Below are 23,910 nucleotides of genomic sequence, written 5' to 3'. Positions count from 1 at the left end.
CCTTTTCTCCGCATCCTCTCCAACATTTGTTGTTTCCTGCCTTGTTAATTTGCCCCATTCTCACTGGTGTGAGGTGGTATCTCATTGTGGTTTTGATTTGTATTTCCCTGATGGCAAGTGATGCAGAGCATTTTCTCATGTGCATGTTGGCCATGTCTATGTCTTCCTCTGTGAGATTTCTCTTCATGTCTTTTGCCCATTTCATGATTGGATTGTTTGTTTCTTTTCTGTTGAGTTTGATAAGTTCTCTACAGATCTTGGATACTAGCCCTTTACCTGATAGGTCATTGCAAATATCCTCTCTCATTCTGTAGGTTGTCTTGTAGTTTTGTGGACTGTTTCTTTTGCTGTGCAAAAGCTTTTTATCTTGATTTTATTTAAATTCTAGTTAACATATAGTGTTGTATTAGTTTCAATGGTAGAACCTAGTGATTTGTCAGTTGCATATAACAACCAGTACTCATTACATCATGTGCCCTCCTTAATGCCCATGACCCAGTTACCCCCTTCCCCTGCCCCTCTCTCCTCCAGCAACCATAAGAGACTCTTAACTATAGGGAACAAACTGAGGGTGTCCCCCAATAACTTTAATCTTCACAAGCCCCCTTCACCTGGTGGTACTGCTCTGGGTGTGCAGATGTGGGCACAGTTTCCTGGAAGGGGAGTGGTGTGTTCTGAGGCAGCAGCCCCAGTGAGAGAGGCAGAGACACAGGTAGAGGGAGAAGCAGGCTCCCTGCAGGGAGCCCGACGTGGATCTCGATCCCAGGACCCCAGGATCACGCCCTGAGCTGAAAGCAGGTGCTCCACCACTGAGCCCCACCCCAGGCATCCAGTAACAGTTTCCTTTCTTTACTTCTTTTTTTATTTCCTGATCTGGGAGGTGATTTTTTTTTTTTTTATAATAAGGAGGTTATTTTGGAAGAACAAACAGCAGCGTGAGCCCCTACTCTGACCTCGCTGGGACCCCTAGCAGGCCCCCTACCCTCCTTCATGTTCCTTGTCCATGAAGAAGGGCAGTGGCACCAAGGTCCCTGTAGCTCCCCTCCTGGAGCATCCCCTAGGCCTCAGACAGGTCTGTCTCCCCATATGTTCCTTTATTATTCCTTTGTGCCACCAATGACTTTGGGGCCCTGGGGCAGCTTTCCTAGGAAGGAGCCTTGCAGGGGTGTTGTATGGGTGCTTTGTTGGAGGAGGCCAGCTAGAGGAGGGGAGCGAGGGATGGAAAGGGAGGGGGAAGCTGGGAGGGACAGGTTTCAGCTACATCTTCCTTTGCCGGATCCACTGAGCAAATGAGCCTGAGTAGCCCCAGAGCCGTCCCAGGTGGGGAAGGTAGCAGGATTGGAGTTTTGAACCCACACTCCATGTCAGCTCATCATTGGCTGCAGACCATTCACCCCTCGCAGGGAGGAGTGCAGTCACAACCCCCCAGGGACCCTCGGCAAGGGGGTGCCTGTCGCCCCTGAGTGATGGAAGAAGGGGAAAAGGGGCAGCAGCAAGCTCCTTAGCAGCCACCATCCACATGCCTGGGGTTAAGCATGGAGCACCACCAGCATCCACTGCTGAGCACCCCCATGCCTGGGTCTGCCCGTCACCAGGCCTCGGGGAACACACATGTTCCGAGGACTGAGGTGGCAATAGGCACAGAAAGGGAGGTAACCCCAGCTCTGGCATTGAATGCCGGTTGGCCAGCTCCGCAGAGAAAGCCTGGCCCCATCCACTCGGCTCCTGCTGGCGTGGTCCACACAGACTCCCAGCCCCCTCCCTAGAGCTGAGAGCCAGCAACGCCCAACTCACTGCCCCCAGGTGCCTGCACCCCAGTCCACCTTGGGGGAGCAAGTACTCCGTCATGCATCCGGGACGCCTTTGGCAAAAGGAAGACACACAAAAGACACCCAGAGAGGATGCTGCAAAGCTTAACTGTCACTGATGCTGGGGTGGCCAGGACTGGGGAGGCCGGGCTCAGGGGAGCTGCTTGGGCTGCTCCAGGGCTGGGCCCCAGCAGCTGGTGGCTGGCAAGTCTGACCCCTCTGGGCTCGTCTTTGTCTGCCCCCAAACCCAGGCCCGAGGATGCTCCAAACATCCAGCTGTGCTGGGTTCTGCAGGATGAACCAAAAGCCCAAGTACCTCCCTGACCCCTCCAGCCATCCCACCCCTGCTCCCCTTCAGCCCCAGCAAGGACCCTGCCTCTCGGGTCTCCCCAGCCCTGACCCTGCAGCTGCCTCTTGGCCTCCCCACCTCCCAACAGTCCCCTCCGTAACATGGCTAGAAGAGAAAAGGGGCCCACAACCCTTCAGAGGAACACGGCTCAGCCCTCCAGAGGAGCCCCCAAACCCTCCCTACTCCCAGCGCCCACCTCTCTCCCCAGCCTTGGTCCTGTCACAGAGCCTGTGCACTTCCCTGGCAGAGAGGAGGAGGCCTAGAGCATGCCGCCCCTCCTCCTTCAGTGCCCTTCTGGAAGCCTGCAGACACCCAGGATACAGTACTCCCCAGAAGGAGGACCCAGGGGAGAGGATGGAGCTGGAGAGGTACAAGATGTCGTGGGACCACGACTGAGAACGACAGGCCTGCCATTCCTATAATGAACCCGGTGGGGGAGTGCTCTGCGCCGGGGGGACATCCAGTGCTACACACACACGCACACATAGGTACCAATTCAGGCCACAAACACACACATGTAGATGCACACACCCAAGGCACAGACACACATAGAAATAAGTATAAACGCAGGAAGCAGGATACATGCCATAAAAGCGTGTCCTCAGAGACACACAATTTAGACACAAACACATAGACACACATAAGGTACACATGTACTCGTGCTCACAAAACACACAGAAATAAATAATATACAGGCACATGCCTGCATGATACCAAGGACATAAAAGCACACACACACGTGCAAATGCGCATATAAAACCTGGCCACAAACCGAGGCCGCTCCAGACACACACTCCTGCACCACGTGTACTGTATGCAGTCTCCCTCCATCTCTTGCTTTCTCCGTCTCCCTCGCTGCCCCCCAACTCCACTTATACACTGGCTCACCATTGTCATGAGACAGCCCAGAATAGAGGGTCCCCCACCTCTGGCTCCCCCTCCCCTTCCCCAATTAGCCCTGGAAACAGGGGCTGCTGGAACTGCTGGAAGAGCCAATTCAGCCTGGGCCCCGGGCGTGCCTGGAGCTAAGAAGCACCTGTCACTTCGAGGATCCCTCTCAGCTCACTGACATCTCCCGCCCCAGCACAGCCCAGAACGTCCACGGAGCCAGCGCCACCACATAGAGAGAGGCAGGAATGCTCCCTGCAGGAGCCTGTCCCAGCCCTCCCATAGCCCAGAAGTCCTCCCCACAACTGTCCATCCACCTAGCAAATATTTACTGGACACCTACTGTGTGACAGGCACTCACCAGGCTCTGGGGACGAGATGGGGAGCAGAGACAGACAGCCCAGCCCTCATGAAGCCGATGCTTTAGTGCCAGACAGACAAGCTCATCAAATCATCACAAGATTGATGGTTGGATTGTAGCTCCACCTGGAGTGACCCCAACCTCGGAGAAGTCAGGGTAGCTTTTCCTGGGTCTGAAGCATCTCACTCACCTGGGTGAGGCGGGATGAAGAAGATTCTGGGAGGAGGTCACGGGGAGTACACAGGCCTTGGCCCGGTCTGGAAGGAGCGAGAAAACTGGGCAGCCGCATCTTTCCCTCCTTGGCACTTAGAGCTGCCGGCTAGGCGGGTGCCTTGGGTCACAGCCCGTCCTCTGAGACCCTCACCACTGGACCACATGGCTCTGGTCCTTCATGATCCGGAATGCTGCACAGCAGTTCTGGGAGCTGGGATGGAGGCTTTGAGCTGGGAGAGTCATTGCAAAGATGTGGAAACTGAGACCCCAAATCCCCAGCACCAAGGCACCAGGTCATAGTAAGGGAAAGAAGCATCCAAGAAACAGCCAGTTAGCCAGAGTACCTTCTAGAGAAGCTGGTCCAGTCTTCTGGTGCAGTTGGGGAAACTAAGGACACATCCACTCTCCCTACCCGGAGGACAGGTGGGCAACAAGGGCAGAAATGAGACTGGCCTTGAGGGACTGAAGGGGTCCCAGTGGGGCACGTATGTGGGTGCATGTATTCACACGTGTGGAGGGCCAGGGACGTGAGGCAGGCATTGAACATGGACAGTGCCTGTTCTGATTGGTCAGCCCTCATACCACAGACCTGGTTGATGTTTAGCAAAGCACCCCGGTCTCAAATCAGACAGCGGGCCCAGGTGAGGCTCTAGGGAACATCTGGTAGCTGGGCTAGCTGGGACAAGGAGCCGTGGCCACAGCAGTCCAGGCACAGAGCATGTGTGGGCTGCCAGGTTTAGGGCCAGTGCTGAAGTGCTGAAGTGGACAAGGACAGCAGGAGTCATTGTGTGAGGAGCTTCCTGAGTGGACTTCCAGGAAAGAGCCACTGCTGGGCTTCTGTGCACCCAGAGCAGGTAGGAGAGGCCGTGGCAGAGAGGTCCTGATGATACATGGCCCAAATACCCTCTTGAGTGCACAGTGCTGGTCAGCAGACCCTGTCCTGTAGAATCAGAGGGCCCAGGTCCCCTGAAACAGGCTGAAAATTCAATCATGGGGGCCGGGCTGCTGCACAGTCATATGGGAGCAGTGCTGGGAGGAAGGGGCTGCCACTTGCCTTGTCAAGAGGGACAGAGCCTTCTCTTAGGAGCCCCTTGTTCTCTAGAGGGCACTGCTTGTTCACTGAGCATAAATAACAATATAGCAGCTAGCTTTCGCTGCATAACAAACCACCCCAAAACTGTCTTAAAACAATAGCCATTTCTTATTTAGCATTCCATTCTGCAGGTCAGCTGGGGGCTGGTCTGACCTAGGTCTTCCACACTTTCCCAAGTACCTGTGATCAGTTCAAGAGTGGCTCACTGCCATGTCTTGATGGCAGCAGTTCTGTTGGCCATTGCACCTTGACTCTCCACTTGGCTTCTTATTCTCTGGCTGCAGGTTAGCCCAGGCTCATCCCTAGGACAGTCTTGGGTTCAAGGGTAGCAAGAGGGAGCAAGCTCCAGCATGCAGGTGATTTTCCAGTGTCTGCCAGTGACGCATTTGCTGATGTCCCATTGGCCAAACAAGTGATGTGACTTGCCCCCAGGGCAGAGGTGGAGAAGTAGACCCTGGCTGGAGAAGAGGAACCACAGGGTCCCATTGTGAAAAGGAGCAGGACTTGTGGCCATTTCTAAAATCAATCAATCAATCAATCAATCAATCAATCAATCAGGGGACCACACCAGAAGACATAGATGGGATGAGGTGGCCCCTTTCGACCACCTAGGGGCTGCAGCCAGATGCCCAGAGGGGTGGGGCTGGCAGTGCACGTGGGGGAGACATCCCAGGTATGGCACAGGAGGAAGCAGCAGGGACTGTGGCTCGGTTGGCTGGCAGCCCTACTGGGCACCACCCTATGCTGTCATGTGAGAACACGGGCCCAGTGCTCCCTGACCTCCCATGTTTCAAGAGAACTCAGATATCTACGTGTTTATGTGAAATCTAATGAATCATTGTCAAGCAATTAAAATTTTCAGGATACTACAGAGTGTATTCATACACAGAAATACTTCCGTAACAACAACACGGAGCAAAGGAGCCACCAGCCCCGCAAATGGAGCTCACAAATGTGACTTTGACTTTTAGTGAGAGGCCACAACACCTGCATCCCAGCACCTCTCGCCAGAGGGCTCGGCCTAGTGGCTGGCTCCATGCAGCAAGCATTTCCCTGGGGCCCTACCGAGGCGCAGGCAACGTCCCCTCTCTCAATCTGCATGGGTGTCCCCCAAGGGAAATACATGTGGAGTGTCGGTGCACATGCTACAAGGAACTTCGACCTGAATAAAAATTAAAAAGCAAAGCCCATTCCACCAGGGAGACGAAGCCAAATCTGCAGACCGGCCGCGACCCAGGGAGCCGCCCACCCTTCTGCTCCAGGGGCGTGGCAGGGTGGAAGGCTTGCCGGAGCCGGGCATGGGAGCTACACACCGTAGCACCTGGTGGTGAGACGTGTGGGACAGAGGAACTGTGCCCGAAGGGTTACCATGTGCCCACCCTTCTTGCACGTGCCTTCTATTTATTAACTCATTTAGGTCAGACTTTGCAACAACCTGGTGAGGAAGGATCTATCATCATCATCATCATCATCATCATCATCATCCCATTTTACAGAGGAGGAAACCGAGGGGAGGAATGGGGAGGTGAGGCTGTGGCATCCAGGCTATGGCCCTGAAACCCTGCTGCATTTTGTCTCTCGAGTCAGGGGCTGACATATGCTATCTCGTGGGGGCTGACATGGCCTAAAGGGGGCAGCTCCCAAATGGCCTCCACAGTGAGGGGTGCGGGGGGATGCAGATGGTGGGTGGCATCAGGCAGGCCCAGGTGCGGGACACCCCTACAGTCTGGCTCTGGTATTTGGCAGGCCGCGGTGCTGTCAGAGTGGCCTGATGCTGGGGACAGAGAGTGGGGAGCATTCTGCTCATTGCAGGTGGTCTCCTCTGAGGCTCCTCTGAGGCTGCTCTATACCAGCCAGGGATGTTCTTCACACACCTGGACACTGTAACCCGGGTGAGGCATCTGGGTTGGAGGGACTGAAGGGATGCAGACATCAGTATTCATCAGTACTGGCTCCCAGCTCAGCCCTGGCGGCCCTGGGTCTCGGGGTATGAGAGGCACGCTCAGGCCTGGCAGGATGAGAAGGCCCAGACTCTGCTCCCACCCACAGTGACCACGTTCAGGGGTGCCTGAGGGACACAAGTGGTGATGGACATGGCCAGAGCTGGTCTCCCTTGCGGTTGCCCTCCCAGCAGGTTGGAAGCATTGTTCTGACGGTGTTAGGGACACAGGATAAGACAAGGCAAGGTGCAGAGGCCCAGAGGGCAGGTGGAGGGCCAAGGTCAGTGTGGCAGGAACAGCTGGGTTACATATCAAGAAAGCTCCCAAATCTCTGGCAGCCTGCACTTGGGGCCTCGCCCAGCAAGGCCTCCCGGGAGGTGGGCACCAGGGTGTGGCCTGAGCTCTGTGCAGCTCCATTTCCAGTACAGGCGTCCCTGTACCAAGAAGCAGGACAGCTGAAGCTGTCCCTCTGGCTCTTCTGCAATGAGGCCACGCACAATGGGGCTTCACCTGCTTTCTGGGTCTTAGGCAGCCCTGAGCAGGCATCGCCCCTCGTGGCTCCCGCAGGTATTCATTCTAGCGTTCCCCAAACCCAGCCCCACCCAGCATAAGGTCTGGTCCATGCTTCTTGCAGGGAGGCAAGGGTCTGCTGGCCTGGGGCACTGTGCAAATTGTGGGGTCCAGTGGGTCCCAGGCAAGGGACAGAGTCTTCCTGGGGAAGTAAGAGGCTCAGAGGTCAGTGTGCGGGGTAGGAGAAGCCGGGGTTATAGCAAGGGTGCCAGGGAGACCAACATACCAACTGCAGGCCGCCTGGCAGGAATAGAGAAAACCTCTGGCCGGGCCATCGTCTGGCGCCTGGTAAGGATCCAAGCATCTCCCACACCCCCTCCCCCTGGGAGGGACCAGACAGGCGGAGAAAGACAAAGCACTTTTGTTCGTGGTCATGTTCATCAGGAAGCCAAAGTTACCCTGGTTCCACCTGAACAAAGCAGAGAGGGCCAGGAACCTCCCACGGGGAGCCCACCTGGGTGCCACCCCTGTGCCTGGAGTCTCCATTTGTCACCTACACAGCTTCCGGACAGCTCATCAAGCTCAGGCAGGCACACGGGAGTTCAGAGGCTGCACATCCCGCAGGCACATCCCTCCAGGGGCCCTTGACCCGCCGCCAGGACAGCCAGGCTTGCTGTCCCAGAGCCGCCAGAGCGGGGGCCCTCCCTGTGCCCGCCGCTCCCAGCAGCCTGCGGGGGCCGCCGCGGACAAGCCCACTCTGAGTTTGGGAGAAAATGAGGAGCAGGGGAGCTTAGGTCAGCTTCTCGAGGAGGAAGAAAAGAGACCAGAATCCTCGGGACCGCGAAGGGGCGAGGGCGGGCGCCGCGTGGCAGAGACAGCGGGTAATGGGAAAACTTTCTTCAATTATGTGAAGAAGAGCGAGAGCGCGTCAGCCGGGCTACAGGCGAGCAGGAACCGATAACGGTGACGGGGAGAGGCAGCCGCTTAATGGGTTTTTCCCTCCATCAGTTAACCCGAGCCAGTGGCCCCAGTGACAGCGAGGGGCGAGGCGCTGGGGGAAGGGCACCGGCTCAAGGGCCCCTCTGTGCTCTTTTCCTGTCCTGTGCCTGGTGACAAGGGTCTCAGGGATGGGGTGTCGGGCTCTTGTGGTCAGTTCACCCACCTGGGAGGGGCCACAGGGCTTGGCAGGAGGGGCTGCCCGGGCACCCTGGCTCCCTACCTGAGGGCACCTGCCCGTGGCCACACACAGACGTGACCACTCACATCCAAGTCACACGTGCACCAACTGTCATACACAGATGCCCAGACCCAGACACGTACAGACACACAGCTGGGCAGGCAAAGCACATCTGCTCACGCGCTCTTGTGGACACACACACACTCACTCCCGGAGATTCACACATCCAGACACCAAGCACATACACACGTGTTCACAAAACACACTCCGACATGCTGCTCACCAAACACTCAGACGTAGACACAGAGATTCACTCAAATGCACATGAACACACAAGGACACAAATCACACATGTGCACACACACATACACAGATGCTCACACTCAGAAACACATAGAAACACTTACACACTCATACACTCACCACACACTCAACATTCAAAAATACACACACAAATCATGCTGCAGACACACACCCCGAATAATCCCCCTCATGCAGACACAGTGACCAAGCCCCACTCCCCACAGGCAGGTCTGCAAAGCCACACACACTGTGGCCCCTGCTCACACCCACCCAATATCATAGTCTTATAGTGTGCTTCTCCCTCACCACCTGCCCCCCGCCTCGCCTGGCCCTCTTGTCTGGGATAGGCTCTCTCCCTCCCCATCAACCTCATCTCACCCCACCCATCCAAAACTCATCCCAAGGGAAAGAAACCCCCCCTCAGCACAGCTCTGACTCCAACAGGCCACCCTCCCATTCACTGAACCTCTGCGGCCCCGGGCAGTCTTGATCTCGGGGCATCCCACCCACCCTGAGCCCACACTGACTTCCATTCCTCATTCGCCCATTTAGCACATGTGTCCTGAGGACCTATCAGGTTCCAGGACTGTATTCTATTCAGGATACTGCAAACAGCATGGGCCAAGCTCCCACTTCATGAGACTTGCGTTCTACGAGGAAGACAAGCCATGTGCAGGAGCCGAGATATTGAAGCGGAGCCTAAGCATGTGCAAAGAGATAATTACCACACAAAAGCAAAACACAGCAGGTGAGGCAGGGACCTCGCAGGGTGGGGGTTATTGGGTGCTCATGAAAGGGCTCGCTGAGAACAAGGCAAGGGGCTCCAGGCAGATGGAATACCAGTGCAGAGACCAAGGGGATCAACCCAGGAACACTGGGGCGTCAGCTAGAAATATGACCAAAGGAACAGATCACACACCACGGGAGGCAGAACGGGCCTGGCACCAGGAGACCACCCAGAGGCTCTGGTAGTGACCTGGCCAAAAGCCAGGCATGCAGGCAAGAGACGTGGCCGAGTTCTGGGTATACTTCATGCCAGAGCCAAGAGGTTTCCCTGATGGATGGGCATGAGAGCAGAAGGCAGCAAATAGAAGGAAGCTGGCTGTGGCCATTGTCTGAGACAAGGAAACCTGAGATGGGGACAGAGGACAGGAGTCCCCCCTAAGACACTGTAGTAGGTGGGACAGTGCCCCCTGCAAAGATATCTCAATCCCCACAATATGTCACCTAACCTGGCAAAAGGGACTTTGCAGGTATGATGAAGTGAAGAGCACTGAGATGAGGAGATTATTCTGGATTATCCAGGGGGGCTTAATGTCATCACTTGGGTCCTTGTAAGGAGGCATAAGGAAGCAAGAGGGTCAAAGAAGGAGAGAGTAAGGCAGATTGGAAGCTGCTTCACTGGCTTTGAAGGAAGGTGGCCCAACAGCCAAGGAACGCAGGGCCCTCTGGAAGCTGAAAAGGCAAAGAAACCAATTTTCCTCTAGAGTCCCAGAAGGAACATCATCCTATTGACACCTCGATGCTAGGACTTGGACCCCCAGAATTGCAGGGAAGGAACGCGTCGCTGAAGCCATGATGTTTGTGGTTATTTGTTACAGCAGCAGGAGGAGACCAACACCGACTCGGGGATGGTAAGAGACAGCGGGTACTGGACTATGTCCAGTAGGGGATGGTAAGCAGGACCGATACCCACAAGTGTGGGGTTCTGTGGAGGAGGCCCAGCGGAAGTTGTAAATTTGAAAGGAAAGACCTCCTCAGGGTGGCCGGAGGGGCTGTTGGAAGCCCTGGTGCTGGGTGAGGCCCCGGAAACCTGTGTAATAGACACGGGAAGGGGACCAAGCCTGAGCACGCACCCCAGGGTGAAGAGGTCAGAGAGGAATGAAACCAGAGGAGGAGGCCGACAAGAAGGGTTTCTCCTGTAAGTCAAGTGGAGAAAGTGCTTCAAAAGCAAGAGGAGATTAGAGGAAGTGTGGTTTATCCATCCGTGCAGCAGAAACCACTCAGCAACAGAAAAGAATGCATCACTGATAACAAGCGCAGCGTGGGTGAGCCTCAAAACCACCGTGCTGGCGAGACAAGCCCTTACGCTAGGGGACGTGTGCTGTACGGTTCCGCTTACAGTCACTCTGGAAAATGCAAAATGTCCTGGAGTGACAGGAAGCAGACCAGGAGTTGCCTGGGGCTGTGGCTGGGGGCGCATGAGGGGATGTTGGGGGCCGATGCCGGCGTTCTATAGCTTGAGTGTGGCGGTGGTCACGTGGTGAATGCCTCTGTAAAAACTCACTGACTCGCACACTTCAGTGAATGCAATGTATTACATGTAAATTATACTTTTATAAAGCTAACTTTAAAAAAAAAATCAGCAGAGGGCACGATCCACTTCAACTTCTACCGATAGATGAAGTAGGATGAGGCTAAGAATCCCTGACCCTATGCCACCATTTGGTGAATACAAGCCAGACAGAAGTGGGTTGTGATTGTCCAAAGCCATCAGGACAGTCTGTCACTGGGACCAGCAGTTGGCCCAAGCACAGGCCCGTGACCCAGCAATGGGCAGTGCTCTGTGGGGAAGTCACCCAGGGGTTTCTACAAGAGCATCTCTCCTAGTATAAGATTTGGCAATGCAGGAAAGTCTTTTGTTCCCACCTTTTCCTGCCCCAGGGGGATGCAGTCAGGTGACCATGGGATGCTTACTGCAGTAGGCACCTTCCGACCACAATAAGAGAGCAGGAGAATTTGGGGGACTCTCACACCCAGTCTGGTTTTGTAGATCCCCAGGACAACCTCAGACTGGTTACTCTCCATTCTGCGACTTCTACACACCCATTTTTTGCCCAGGAGGTCAATCCCCACACATCCCAATCAGCCCAGCTGCTTCCCAGTGTCTCTGGCAACCAAAAAAAAAAAAAAAAAATTCTAATATTGTCTAAAATGGGGGGACCCTAAAAGTTCTGTGTTTGACTACTGAATCTGGCAACTAGAAAAAGAAGGGCAAAAGAACATGTCAGAAAAGCTGAAAATAGTTAAGCTAAAAATGGAACACGTGAACTTCCCAAAACCTTGAAATACATAAAAAGCAAATAAGATGTTAAGGGGAACAAAAAGCAGAAACCAGAAAAGAAGTTGCCAGAAGCAAGCCTGAAATTGCTAATTACAACAATACATGTTTAGCTTCTTGTTTTACAGTAAGTCTAAAGCAAACCTGATTAAAGAGTCCACCTTTTCATATCGAGTAAAACAAAATCAAGCTAAATATTGTTCACGAGAGACATTTCCAAAGCAAAGTTACAAAAGATAAATATATACTAGGGTATAAAATTAAAAGGAAAGCATGGGTCAGATATTAATTTCAGATGTAGCCACAGAGGAGACAAAAAGCATTACACTGACAAGGAACACCAAACTGTCATGAAATTGTATGCACCAAATTACGTCTCATTTAAATATAGAAAGTAAAATCTCGTAAAAATATGAGAGAGTTTGGTGAATATACTAATTGAGGACTATAATTCATTTCTCACAATCTTGATAGACCAAATAGGCAGAAAGGAAGAAGGCAGTAAAGATTCTGAGTAATATTATTAACAATGCGTGTGGGTGTGTTTGAAGGGGAGGGGTATGTATTATAAAATTTGAACCTCACAAACAGAAAACGTGTCTTCCTTTACAACATCCCTCGAATAAACTGGCCAGATATTTCACCATCAAAGTATCTAAATAAATACTTTTAACAGAAAACAAAAGCAGAGAAACTGTAAGGATAACATTCTCTGGCCTCAATGCAACATGACCAAAGATTTCATTTTTAACCACAGAAGTTTCCAGAAAGATCTTTCAGAAAGTTTAAGGACAACTTGAACAAATAGAGACATGTGCCTTATCCTTGTTTGGCAAGATTTAATCTTCATATGGTATTTATATAAATTCCACCCAGACTGACCTCTCAAGATGATACAATTCAACTTGAAGTCCAAATGAGATTTTTATCTTTTTGACTTTGAAGAAATCATTGCAAAATGGACCAGAAAAATTTAGTTCATGAATGGACAGGGAAATGTTGAAAAAAAGTCAACTGAGGAGGTGCTTGTTCTCAGATATTAAAATCCATCATAAAGCCATAATCCATAAACGTGTGCCATTGATGCGGAGCCATTAAGCCCATGGAATGGGCCAGAGCGTGAGGACACGGCCAGGTGCTCACACGATGCTCCCACATGACAAAGGGTCTTTCTAGGCAATGAGAAACAGTGGGTCAAGGCGATAATAAAATGAAATAAATTCCAGGAAAAAAAGGCAAACTAACTTAAAGACAAACCATAAAATATCAATGAGTGTCTATAAATCTTGGGGTGGAAAATGCTGTACCTAAGCATGACATCCAGAGCAAAAATCACAAAAGATTTACAGATCTGACTACAAACATCTTTAACTTCTGTATGTTTTAGTTTAAACAGATGAAACAAAACAAAATGAAAAAGAAAACAAAATGAAAAGGAGGTGATGAATTTGGGGAAAGGACTACAATCTATTGTATCCAGGTAAGGGGTTAATATTCTTAACATATAAATAATCAAGGAAGTATTAACATACAAATAGAAAAATGAGCAGAGTATGAACAGTTTGCAATAGGAAAAATAGAAATACCAAAAGGCATTTGAAAAAACTGTCAGCCTCATTAGTATTCAAGTACATGCAAATTAAAGCAACCAGCTATCATTTTTCACCTATAAAATTGGCACTTTATTATTACTATCATTATATTCAATGTTAGCAAGGGTATGGAAGTATGGGCATTTGTACTTTCTTGGTGGAAACATAAAGTGGTAGAATTTTTTAGAGGGCAATTTCATTTTCCGTATCCGAGCCCATTTTGCATACCTTTTGACCCACCCATTCTTCTTGGAGAAATTTGTCCTAAAAAAATAATGAACTACAAAGCTGTTGATTGCAGTGTTTTTTGAATGGCAAATAAGTAGCCTAAATGTCAACTAATAGGCAATCATTGGTTATATAAAGTCATGTATTTTCATACAGCGGAATTCTATGCCACCATCAATAATGATATCATACAAGTACGGACACCATAACTGTATTGTGAAGTGAAAAGAGTGATTAATAAAAAGCACATACCAATAATTTCCTGGTTTTTGTAAAGAAAATAAGAAAAGATGTACGCTAAAATATTAACACCAATTATCCATGGCTGGTGAGATTGTGAGCAATGTTTACTTGCTACATTGTGGTTATTTTAATTTTAACATTTTCCTACAGTAAACATACATTAATTGCTAAATAAAAATGAATGTTTAAAGAGCAACAGGGGCAACAGGGGCTTGGATAAATTATAATACAATCACAGTCACAGTCAATGGCCAGGAATATTTTTGTGGCAGAATTATATTCGTTGATATGAAAAGATGGTCATAGTACATCATTCAATGAAAATAGAACATTACAAAACAGTGTGTGCGCTATAATCTCATTTTGTTTAAAAATAGAAAATGTGTCTATTTATATGCATAGAAAAACGGCAGAAGATTATAAAATGAAATATTAGGAATAAAAAAAGAAATATTAGGAATAGTTATCTCTGGTGGGTACAGTGGAGTGAGTCTGTTTTCGGCTCTGTGGATCTCTGCATTTTCTAAGTTTTCTGCAGCAAAAATGTATTAATTTTATTATTAAAAATTACATCCATCAAGGGATCCCTGGGTGGCTCAGCGGTTTAGTGCCTGACCGGGGTGTGATCCTGGAGTCCCGGGATCGAGTCCCACATTGGGCTCCCTGCATGGAGCCTGCTTCTCCCTCTGCCTGTGTCTCTGCCTCTCTCTCTCTCTCTCTCTGTCTCTGTCTCATGAATAAATAAAATCTTTTAAAAAAAAATAAAAAATTTAAAAAAATAAAAATTACATTATTTTAAAGAAAATGTTCACACCCTCACATCCCATAATTCTATGATTTTTGTCCCAAGGAAATAGCCCATGCTTATACTTGTTTCCTCAAGCCAGCAGCTCTCACCTAGGAGGATAGTGTCCCCCAGGAGAGTTGGCAGTGCCTGGGACATTTCTGGTTTTCACACTGGGGAATGGGAATGCTAGTGGCTCTTAGTGGATGGAGGCCAGGGATGTGGCTAAACATCCTACAATGAGCAGGATGGTCCCTACAGCAAAGAACAGTCAGGCCCCAAATGTCAATCATGCTGAGGTTGGGAGACCTGCCTTATATCATTATTTCTTTTTTACTACTTAAAAGACAAAATATTCCCCACCACCCTATCTTGAATCTTTCAAAGAGGGTCACAGTCAGAAAAGCCCAGAAGCTAAAGGCATCTAAAAAGCCCATCCAAACTTGTCCTCTATGCACAAAGAAGCTTCAAAGGCTCTGGTTCATAACCCAGGAACACTTCTCAGAATCACCAACCCTTCCACCCTGCACAGACTGCAAAGCCTCCACAGCCAGCTCCCCCGTGGCTCCCAGTGGCTCCTAGTGGCTTTCCAGACCTTACCCCACCCCTTCAGCTCTCTGCCAAAGTGGCCCCCTTTCCCCAGCATCTCTGGCTCTACTCCTTTCTGTTCATGCCTGGGATCCTTCACCACACAGACAGAACAGGGAAGCAAAGACAATACTTTTTTTTTTTTTTTTTTTTTTTACTGGAGGGCAGGAGGCACTTACTGTGCATGCCAAATAACACATCTGTAGATATATAACCCAATGAATAAGAAAGAAATTAAGCTTTGCTAATATTTATTATATGGATTGACTTTAGGATATGTATATAATTTATACATAAACAAACATATATTGGGGGTGCTGTACTCAAAAAAATAGTTTTTGGCGAGCTGTGCAACTCAAATCATTTGAAGGTGACTGGCATGGAGGAACAGGAAAAGGAGGACCTGTGCTCTTTTGGGGGTAGCCTGGGATAGAAGGAAGAATACAAAACAACAATAACTCTTGTCCCCATCACAGTGTGATTTTCAGAGTAATTCTGAAATGTTTACCACCTAGCAAAAGCTCATATGCATAAATTCTACTTGCTTTGTGATTCAGAAACTCCTTCCTCTTACCCCAAAGCCATCCTGCAACTGAGACCATAGCACAAGGATGTTCATCTTCTCATCTTCCGTTCTGGGCCATGGCTTGTCCCTTCCCCAGGCTGTGTATGGGATGAGGGAAAGTGGCTTCTGAATATAGCAATGGCCAAATCTAATTTTTGCTCATCATTTTATTCCTAGTGCCTAACACCACAACAGCCACTTAGGCATTCAATACATATTTGTTAATTGGATGGATAGATGGGTAGACATACAGGTGGCTGGATAGATGGAACAATGGGTAGATACACAAAGGGAAGAATGGGTAGATGGTGAGCAGATGGACAAATGAATGGATGGATGAACAGATGAATAGATGGGTGGATGAACAGACAGATGAGTGAGTGGATGAATGAATAGACAGATGGATAGACAGGCAGACAGAGAAGTAGATGGACAGATGATGAATAAATGGATGGATAGATGGATAGATAGATAGATGGATGGATGGTCAGGCAAACAAACAGATGGACAGTTGGGTAGGTGATTGTGTAAATGGAAAGAAGGATGGATGGAAGCCAGTTATTGTCCTGAGATTTGATTTAAACTGCTGTGCAATCAGCCTTTCTTCTATCGTCTACTCCTGGAGTGCACCATTGGACCAGAGAAAAAGTTGGTGGCTCCTGTCAGAAGCAGACCCACCTCAAATCCTTAGTGGCTAGCATAGCCAACAACAGCTGCTGCAAGGAACCAGAGCATGAGGTTGATGAGATTAGCAATCAAATACTCTTTGAGCTTCAGTATTTCTGCCTATAAAATGGGACTAGTACCATTACTTCTAGGATTGTCATGAGCATTCAGTGATATAAATACAGCCCCTAAGGGATGCCTGGGTAGCTTAGTGGTTGAACATCTGCCTTCAGTTCAGGTGGTGATCCCTGGGGTCCTGGACATATAGTAGGCCCACCACAGTAAATGGTACCTATAAGGACAAGCTGTGAGAAATTAAAGGAGGTCTCTAGCCTCAGAGGTGTGTAAAGGTCTCCTAGAGGAAGTGACACCTGAAGGATTAGTAGGGATTTCCAAGAATGTGAGGTATGTGAGGGGAGGCTGCCCCAGGCAGAAGGAAAGCCTTTGGGAGAGGGGGAGGGAGCACAGTAGAGGATGCTGCCAGAGAAGTCTGCAGGGGTTCTTGCCAGGCACCGAGGTTAGGTCGTTAAATTCTGCATCTATTCCACCCCTATGAATAATCTAATCCATCACAGTGTCCCTTTCTCTTGCCAGTGACTGGTTTAGGATGGGATGTGTGACCCTAATCTGACCAGTGAGACTTTAAAAATTTATGGGAGGATAGAGATATTGCTGGAAAAGACTTCCCCACTCTTAAGAGGTACATACATGTGAAACAGTATCTCCCTGCTTGGTTGTTCTTGGGTCTGGCCATCCACCTGGGACCACAGAAGATCCACCCAGAGGGGAGGCACAGCAGAGGAAGGGAAGACCTGAACCCTCAATGGCTTTGCTGGGCTGCTGAACTAAGCAGCCTGAAACCAGCTCAACCCCTAAATTTTCTTTCCACCGACTAAATTTTCTTTCCACCGATAATAAATTCCAACACTGTTTGAGCCACAGAAGCTGGATGTCCTGTTACTTGCAGCCGAGACATGCTACCTGCTACACCAGACTCAGGAGTCAGGACTTGAACCTGCAAAGTCTTCCTGCAACCTCCTCGTCACCAGTCCTAAGGAAGGTCTCATTCTTCTCAAACCCCAAAGCATTAGCCGTGGCCCATGAACAAGTGTACAGTCATACCTCCATCCCTCCAGCCGATGGGAACAGACACACAGGTTCTGTGTAGAGCTGAAGCCCTCCCCGCTAGCATGCAGAGCTATCTGTAACCTGTGGCCACGTTTTCTCTTTGTCTATCATCTGGTTACGGGAGACTCACCATGAAGATATAAATTACCTCCTCCTGGGTCGAATTTTGGACTTGTTTCCTGCAGCATACCAGGCTCTGAAGATAGCACCCTCTTGCAAGGAAACTTGCTCATGGGAGGTTGCTACAGGGTTTCGAAGAAGGGAAGAATGTGTCTCTGTAGACAGGGAGACCCAGCTGTTTTCAGACAGCTCTTCTGAGTTCAATAAGATGCCCCGTTCCAATTCTCAGTATTCCTTTCCTTTTCAATCAGTGCCTCAACATTTATGCAACACATCTGTCATGGCTGTTCATTCAATTTGTGCTGGGATTCTGCAACCCCATGATCAAATCTGGAGTCTTATTTTCAGCTACCTCAGCCCGTGGCTACAAAGGAAAAGAGGTTGTTTTAGGGATGTGGCTGGAGCTCTTCAATCCTGTGACTGTCTCGCGCTGAGATTTTAAAGCCCTGATCTCATCAAGCTCTCTCTGGAAACCTCCCTGAAGAGCCAGAGGCAACCAGCCAGTTGTAGCATTCTTGTGGCCGTCACTCCCATACTCCAGGTCTCACTCAGGACTTCATCCCAGGAAGCCACATCCGTTACCTGTGGGTGACATGATGGTCCATTTGTTGACTTCAAGGTTGCCTTCTCCATGTCCAACAGAAGGCAAGTTCCATGAAAACAGAGACCCTTTCTGTCATTTCTACCCTAAAATAGTACCGGCTACAGAGTAGGCACTAAACCAGTGCAGAAACCTCCTCCTAGCCAGTCTATGGAGGAACAGAAATGTATGGGCTCATATATCCAGGACAGCATAAAGGAACTGGCCTTGAGCATAACAAGACCCCAACCCCAAGAAGCACAAGCTGTGCTCTCTGCCCACTTAGCTCACCACCAGGACTGACATAAGGACGGCGTGGCCTGAGGAGCCCTGGGGTCCTCCTGACAGGGGGCACTTGCTTCCACATGTAAGATTTCAGAGGGACTTGGACTGGCCCACCTTGAGCCCGAGATACTCCTGGACCCCACCATGTAGTGAAGTCATGTCCAAACCAGACCCCCACCTCTGAGGCCAGGGCTGTGGTCCCACCTCATGGGATGCGGTTGGGGTGGCTCCCAAGGACGGGTTTCTGTTTGAGTAGAAGAGAAGAGGGGGTACTGAGCATGCACATGTGAACACACATGCACACATGCATACGCCATGCACTCACACGCACACACGTGCAGACAAAGAAACAGATATCTTAAAAAAAAAAAAGAAACATATCTTTTACTCAAAAGAAAGAATTGGAAATAATTTAGCTATTCCTCAATTAGGGAATTGTTAGAAAATTATAGCATATTCTTTAAAAGGATGTGAGAAAGATACATTGAGATTTAGAAAGATCTCAGAAGCATATTGTCAATCGAAAAAAATCAAATTATAGAATAATAATATAATGTGATCCCGTTTATTTTTTAAACCACAATTACATATGTATATATATGTGCATTTTAAAAAAGGTCAGGACAAAAACAGATATTTTAAAAAACGATTAAGTCAGGGAGAGGAATACAAACTGGCAGAGGGAGGGATGAGAGGACTTTCATCTTTTATTCTAAAACTTCTCTGTTGCTTGATTTGGCACAATGAGCAGGATTCAGGTATTGTTTTTACCCACAGAACCATTTTCCAGGCACACATGGTGCGTCTGAGCACCTCCTTCTCTCCAGATTCCTGCTGCCTCCCCCTCTCCTTGCCCATCTTCCCCCGTAACCCACATCTTTCAGCCACGATTGACCATATCAAGGGAACAGAGCATATTTCTTCTGTCACTGCACTGCCTACAGAGAGCTCTGGCTTTGCTGTTCTTCCTGCTGAAAGCAGACAATTGGGCCTTTTCCTGGCTCTTAAAATCAATAGCAAGAAGACAGGATTGCAACTTTCACCTGGTGTGGCCCCGGTGATTTATGAGGCCACCCCTGGTCTTCTAGGGACCTGGGGAGGAAAGACCCTCCAGTGACCCACAACTTGTCCGGCCCCAGGGTAGTGGTGCCCACTGGGTGCAGTGGGAAGAGGGTGTGTGGGGATCTACCTCCTTGGGAGGGGAAAAGGAGGGAGGCCAGTTACTCTTCTGAAGCTCTGACAGTACATGGGACTAATTAGAGACCAGAGGCTTGGCCCTAACCCCCAACTTCACCACAGGTGAGAGCCTAACAGGATGAGGGCTACACCCTCACTGAACATGCACAGAAACCAAGGACCAGGGAGGGAAGAGAATTGCCCCAATCACAGCGCTGATACAAACAAAGCCCATGAGTGATCCTTTTAAAGCCTCCCTAGGTCCATGGACACTCCCTAGGACCATGGACCCTCCCCTGGTGGTCTGGCTTCCATCTGACCTGCTCCACACCCTCCCACCCCCACTCTAGCCACAGCAGCCTCTCATACTGGCACTGCCAGGAACACTCTCCTTATACCCTCCTGGATGTTCCTCTGCCTTCCAAGTCCCGGCTCCCAGAGGCCTCCCTGACCAGCCAACCAGATGTACCCCCTTCCTGCTCTGTGGCACTTCTACCAATTTTCCTCCCAGCACTCACCTCTTGGATGTCTTCTTGCTCACTCAGTTGCTAGATCGTGATGTCAGTTCCCTAAGAACAGGGCCCTCATCTGTCATACCCACTTCTCACTTCTGTACCCAGAACAGAGGCCAGCACACAGTAGGTGTTGCATCAGTGTTGGGGGGCTGACGAGTGACCTCAGTCCGCTGTAGCTCATCAACCTCACCGACTGAGCAGGACCAGGTGCCCAGCTTGCTGTAACCTGCACAGAAAGCCAAGGCTCAGAGAGGTGAGCAACCTACCGAAGGTCCCGAGTCCCAGGCTATCTTGAGCACCTGCAGGAGTCACAGAGGTGCCTCTCTGAGTGTGGACTCTGGGCCCAGGCTGCTTGGGTCCACATCTCAGTTTCACTCCCAGCTGGCCATGTGACCTTTGGAAATTTCATTCAGCTTCTCATCTGTGAGATGAGCTTGACAACACTCACCCCAGAGGGCTGATGTGACAGTCAAAGGTTGATACACATTAAGTGCGTGCGTGGTACCTAGGACAGGCCACAGTTACGACTTGCTCTGTGCAGGCAGGGTGAGGTAGGCGACAGTGAGAACTGGGTGGTTTTGACTGCAAGGTCCTTGCTCTTCTTCAGATGGGCAGAAAGCAAGGGCTTGGTATGGAGTCATGCATGCTGGCGTGAAAACTCTTGGGGAGAGAGTGGCCAAAGTGGGGCTGGATTAGGTCACCGAGAGTTTGACTTTCACCCTGAGTCAGGTGGTGATGGGCAGCAACCAGTGGAGTTAAGCAGGTCAGATGTGTGCTTTTCAGAGATTCCTCAAGGAGGAGAATTTGAGAGGACACACTGGAGGCAAGAGGTGCAGTCAGACGAATAGCCTGGTCCCCCATCTCCTGTATAGCCTTTTCCTCATTCGGGAAACCCTCTCCAATATTCTACAGAGTATTCTTCTCTTGACTTATCTGCTTAACTACATAACCGCACCCTATCCTTCCTCCCTTCCTACTGAACTGGGATGGACATAACACAGGACCAAACCAGGACAATCAGGGCCCTAGGAGAGGACGCTTGCCATTTCCTCCTGCCCAACATCCTTCTACTTTCCCTATCAACAGCTTCCATTCTCCTTGGAGGACCTCCTTTTTCACTCACAGCCAGTGATCCAGGTGCAGCTCAATTTCAGCTCCTTCTGTCCTCCTGGTCAGAAGCTTGTTTGAAGATGGGTACAAGACCCAAACTTGTTTCCAAGAATGTTTCTCAATCAGCTGAGTAGGAGAAGCTCTCCTCCTGCTCTGTTGTGAGTCTGGAATGGCCAACAGCCAACTTGGCCGTGAACCAAGAGAAGATGAGTAGAGCTGAGCTATGGAAGGAGACAGATGACTAACATCTTTTGTGCATCAGAATATCTTTGCAGCCTAATGCCTGAAAGATCTACCCTTGGACTTTAAGTAACTCAGACCAATATAAAATAATTATTTGAGTAGTTTTGAGTTGAGTTTCTGTTGCTTGTAACCAAATAACATCTGATCAATAACACTCCAAAGTGGTTACTCTGGACCAGGCTCCTGAAGCTTGAAATTCCAGACTATTCAAATGAGTCTATGGGGTTCTGATGGTGCTTCAATCTTCCCAGATCACTTATAAAAAAGTAGAGATGCCTCGGTCCCCACTAGTCAAAGCTTTGGTTGGTGATCTCTAAACAGTGCAGGAGCTCCACACAGGGTTTGGCTATCAGCCACCTGGGAGCAAGTTTCTCAGAACTGGGTCATAGTGGAGAAGGAAAAAGACCAGCAGAGAGGAGGGGAAGGAGGAGGAAGAGTGTGCCTGGGTTCTCACCCAAACAAAGGTCACACCAGCCTGAGCTGGGCAGCCTTAGAATCCAGGATACCTAGCTCAGCAGGTGCCCCCTCTAGCCATTGCATGTTCTAGGCCTCACAGATGCATGGAGACTAGCATCTCATCCCACCTCCCTTTGTCGTTAGGTGAGAAAAGTTAGGCTCAGAAAGGAGATAGGACTTCTCAAGTCACACAGCAAGCTGGCATCAGACCTATGGCCTGATGCCATACCTGTCCCCTACCCCACACTCTTGGCCAACTCCCCACTCACCCTTGAAGGTGAGCTGAGGATCTTCCTTCTTTTCTCTTCAAACATTCCCTCTCCCATTTTCCCTCCAGCCCCAGGACTTAAAGGAGGCTTTTCCACTGTGCCCCTCAGGACCAACCTGCAGTGGCCAGTGTCACACTTGACCTGAACACTTCCTTTCACTCACCTCAGCCTGGGCACTCAGGACCCAACATGAGGTCTAGGACCCAAGAGCCCACAGATTGCAAACTTCAACATAGTGGGCAGGAAAGTGTCCTGTATCAGCTAGCTTTTGCTACGCAATAAGCCACCCAAAACTAAGTAGCTTAAAACAACAATTATTTATTTAGATCATGATTTTGTGGGTCAGCAATTTGGGCCAGGCTTGGCCAGATGTTCTTTGGTCTAGGCTGGGCTCGGTGGGCCATAGCTGGACTTGCTCATTCATCTGCAATAATAGGACACTGGCCTACAGCAACTGGACTGAGGATGGCTTCTGCTTCACCTGTGTCTCTTCCTCCAGCTAGAAAACCTGGGCCTAGTCACATGGCAGCTGGACAGCTCCAAGAGCCACAGTGGAAGTGTGCAGGGCCTCTTGAGATAGCTGGGAACCGGAACACTATCGCTTCTGCCACATTCTACCGGCTAAAGCAGGTCCCAGGCCAGCCCAGAGTCAGGGGTGGAGAAATGGATTCATTCTAACCCTGCATCATATCACAAAGGTACAAGGATCTAAAGAAGGGAATAACTGTGGATATTTTTTTAAGCAATCTACCACAAATTCTAAATATTTGGTGAACATCAAGGATGTGCTTTCTACATCTACATCAGGACTTTAACAAACCATTTTCAGTTTCATTTTGAACAAAAACATGACTGAGGGCCAGAACCTGCTGAGGCTGCCAGCTTGAGCCCTCTGCAAGACAAAGTTAATGAATGTTTTTGAGCAAAAAAAATGAATGAAAGCACTTCCCACTTTAAAAGTGGCTTGGAGACTTCTGGTACCAGCAACTTGGCAGACGGCAGAATCTGAAAATCCCCCTGCTGCAAACACACAGAAATAGTAGATAAAATATAACAAATATTTCTTTAAAGGCAAAGGGAATTGCTAGAAAAGGGGATGAGATCTAGGAAACTAAAAACCAGCACCCCAAGCAAAGGAGGAGAAGGAGCAGACACAGAGACTATGTCAATGGGGAGGTGCCAGTGTGTGAAGGATGATTTGTTGTCAGGGGAGCAGGGGCCCAAATTCTGATTCTCCTGCAGCAAGAATGGGAGTCTTGGCCTATGAGGTTGACATTGAAACCCCTCAAAGTAAGACACTGAATATAAAAGCAGACAATGGCCAGCTGTATATATAGAACTCTGACCCACAATCTTCAGCAGCCAGCCCAGAAAGCCAACCCATCATCTACCAGCCCAGGGGGCCAGACTCTTCACTACAAGTCAGATTTGTGGGAACTCAGACTAGAATCTCTAGCAAACAATCCAGGAAGCTAAACAATAACTCCTGTAATAACCAGCCCCAAATAGGCGGGACTTGACTAATAGCTGACAACTACACTAATTTTGTCCCCACTTCCAACTTAGGACCAACCAAAGAAAGCCAAAAATGCTCCCCTAAACAATCACAAGGATGTCTCCCTCTGGCTAGCCTGCTTCCAGCTTCCTCAGGCCAGCAGT

The 23,910-nt window shown here is 49.6% G+C and overlaps 1 long non-coding RNA gene across 5 annotated transcripts in view; it reads right to left on the bottom strand.

Annotated features, from left to right (window-relative positions):
- The window catches only part of LOC140609697 (uncharacterized), a 42,148-nt gene that overhangs the window by 4,932 nt on the left and 13,306 nt on the right, over positions 1-23,910 (bottom strand). For 2 of the 5 annotated variants that reach the window (XR_012011426.1, XR_012011430.1), the window contains exons 2-6: positions 20,177-20,399; positions 17,628-17,981; positions 15,713-15,801; positions 4,893-5,170; positions 3,597-3,878 (exon numbers count right to left, since the gene is read on the bottom strand). This is a non-coding gene — a long non-coding RNA (uncharacterized lncRNA). The remainder of the gene's footprint in view (positions 1-3,596; positions 3,879-4,892; positions 5,171-15,712; positions 15,802-17,627; positions 17,982-20,176; positions 20,400-23,910) is intronic. The other 3 variants (XR_012011428.1, XR_012011427.1, XR_012011429.1) reach the window with 3 other exon arrangements.

Source organism: Canis lupus, chromosome 19, assembly GCF_048164855.1.
Source record: "Canis lupus baileyi chromosome 19, mCanLup2.hap1, whole genome shotgun sequence".
Lineage (NCBI taxonomy): Eukaryota > Metazoa > Chordata > Mammalia > Carnivora > Canidae > Canis > Canis lupus.
This window is presented reverse-complemented; position numbering and strand designations above follow the sequence as displayed.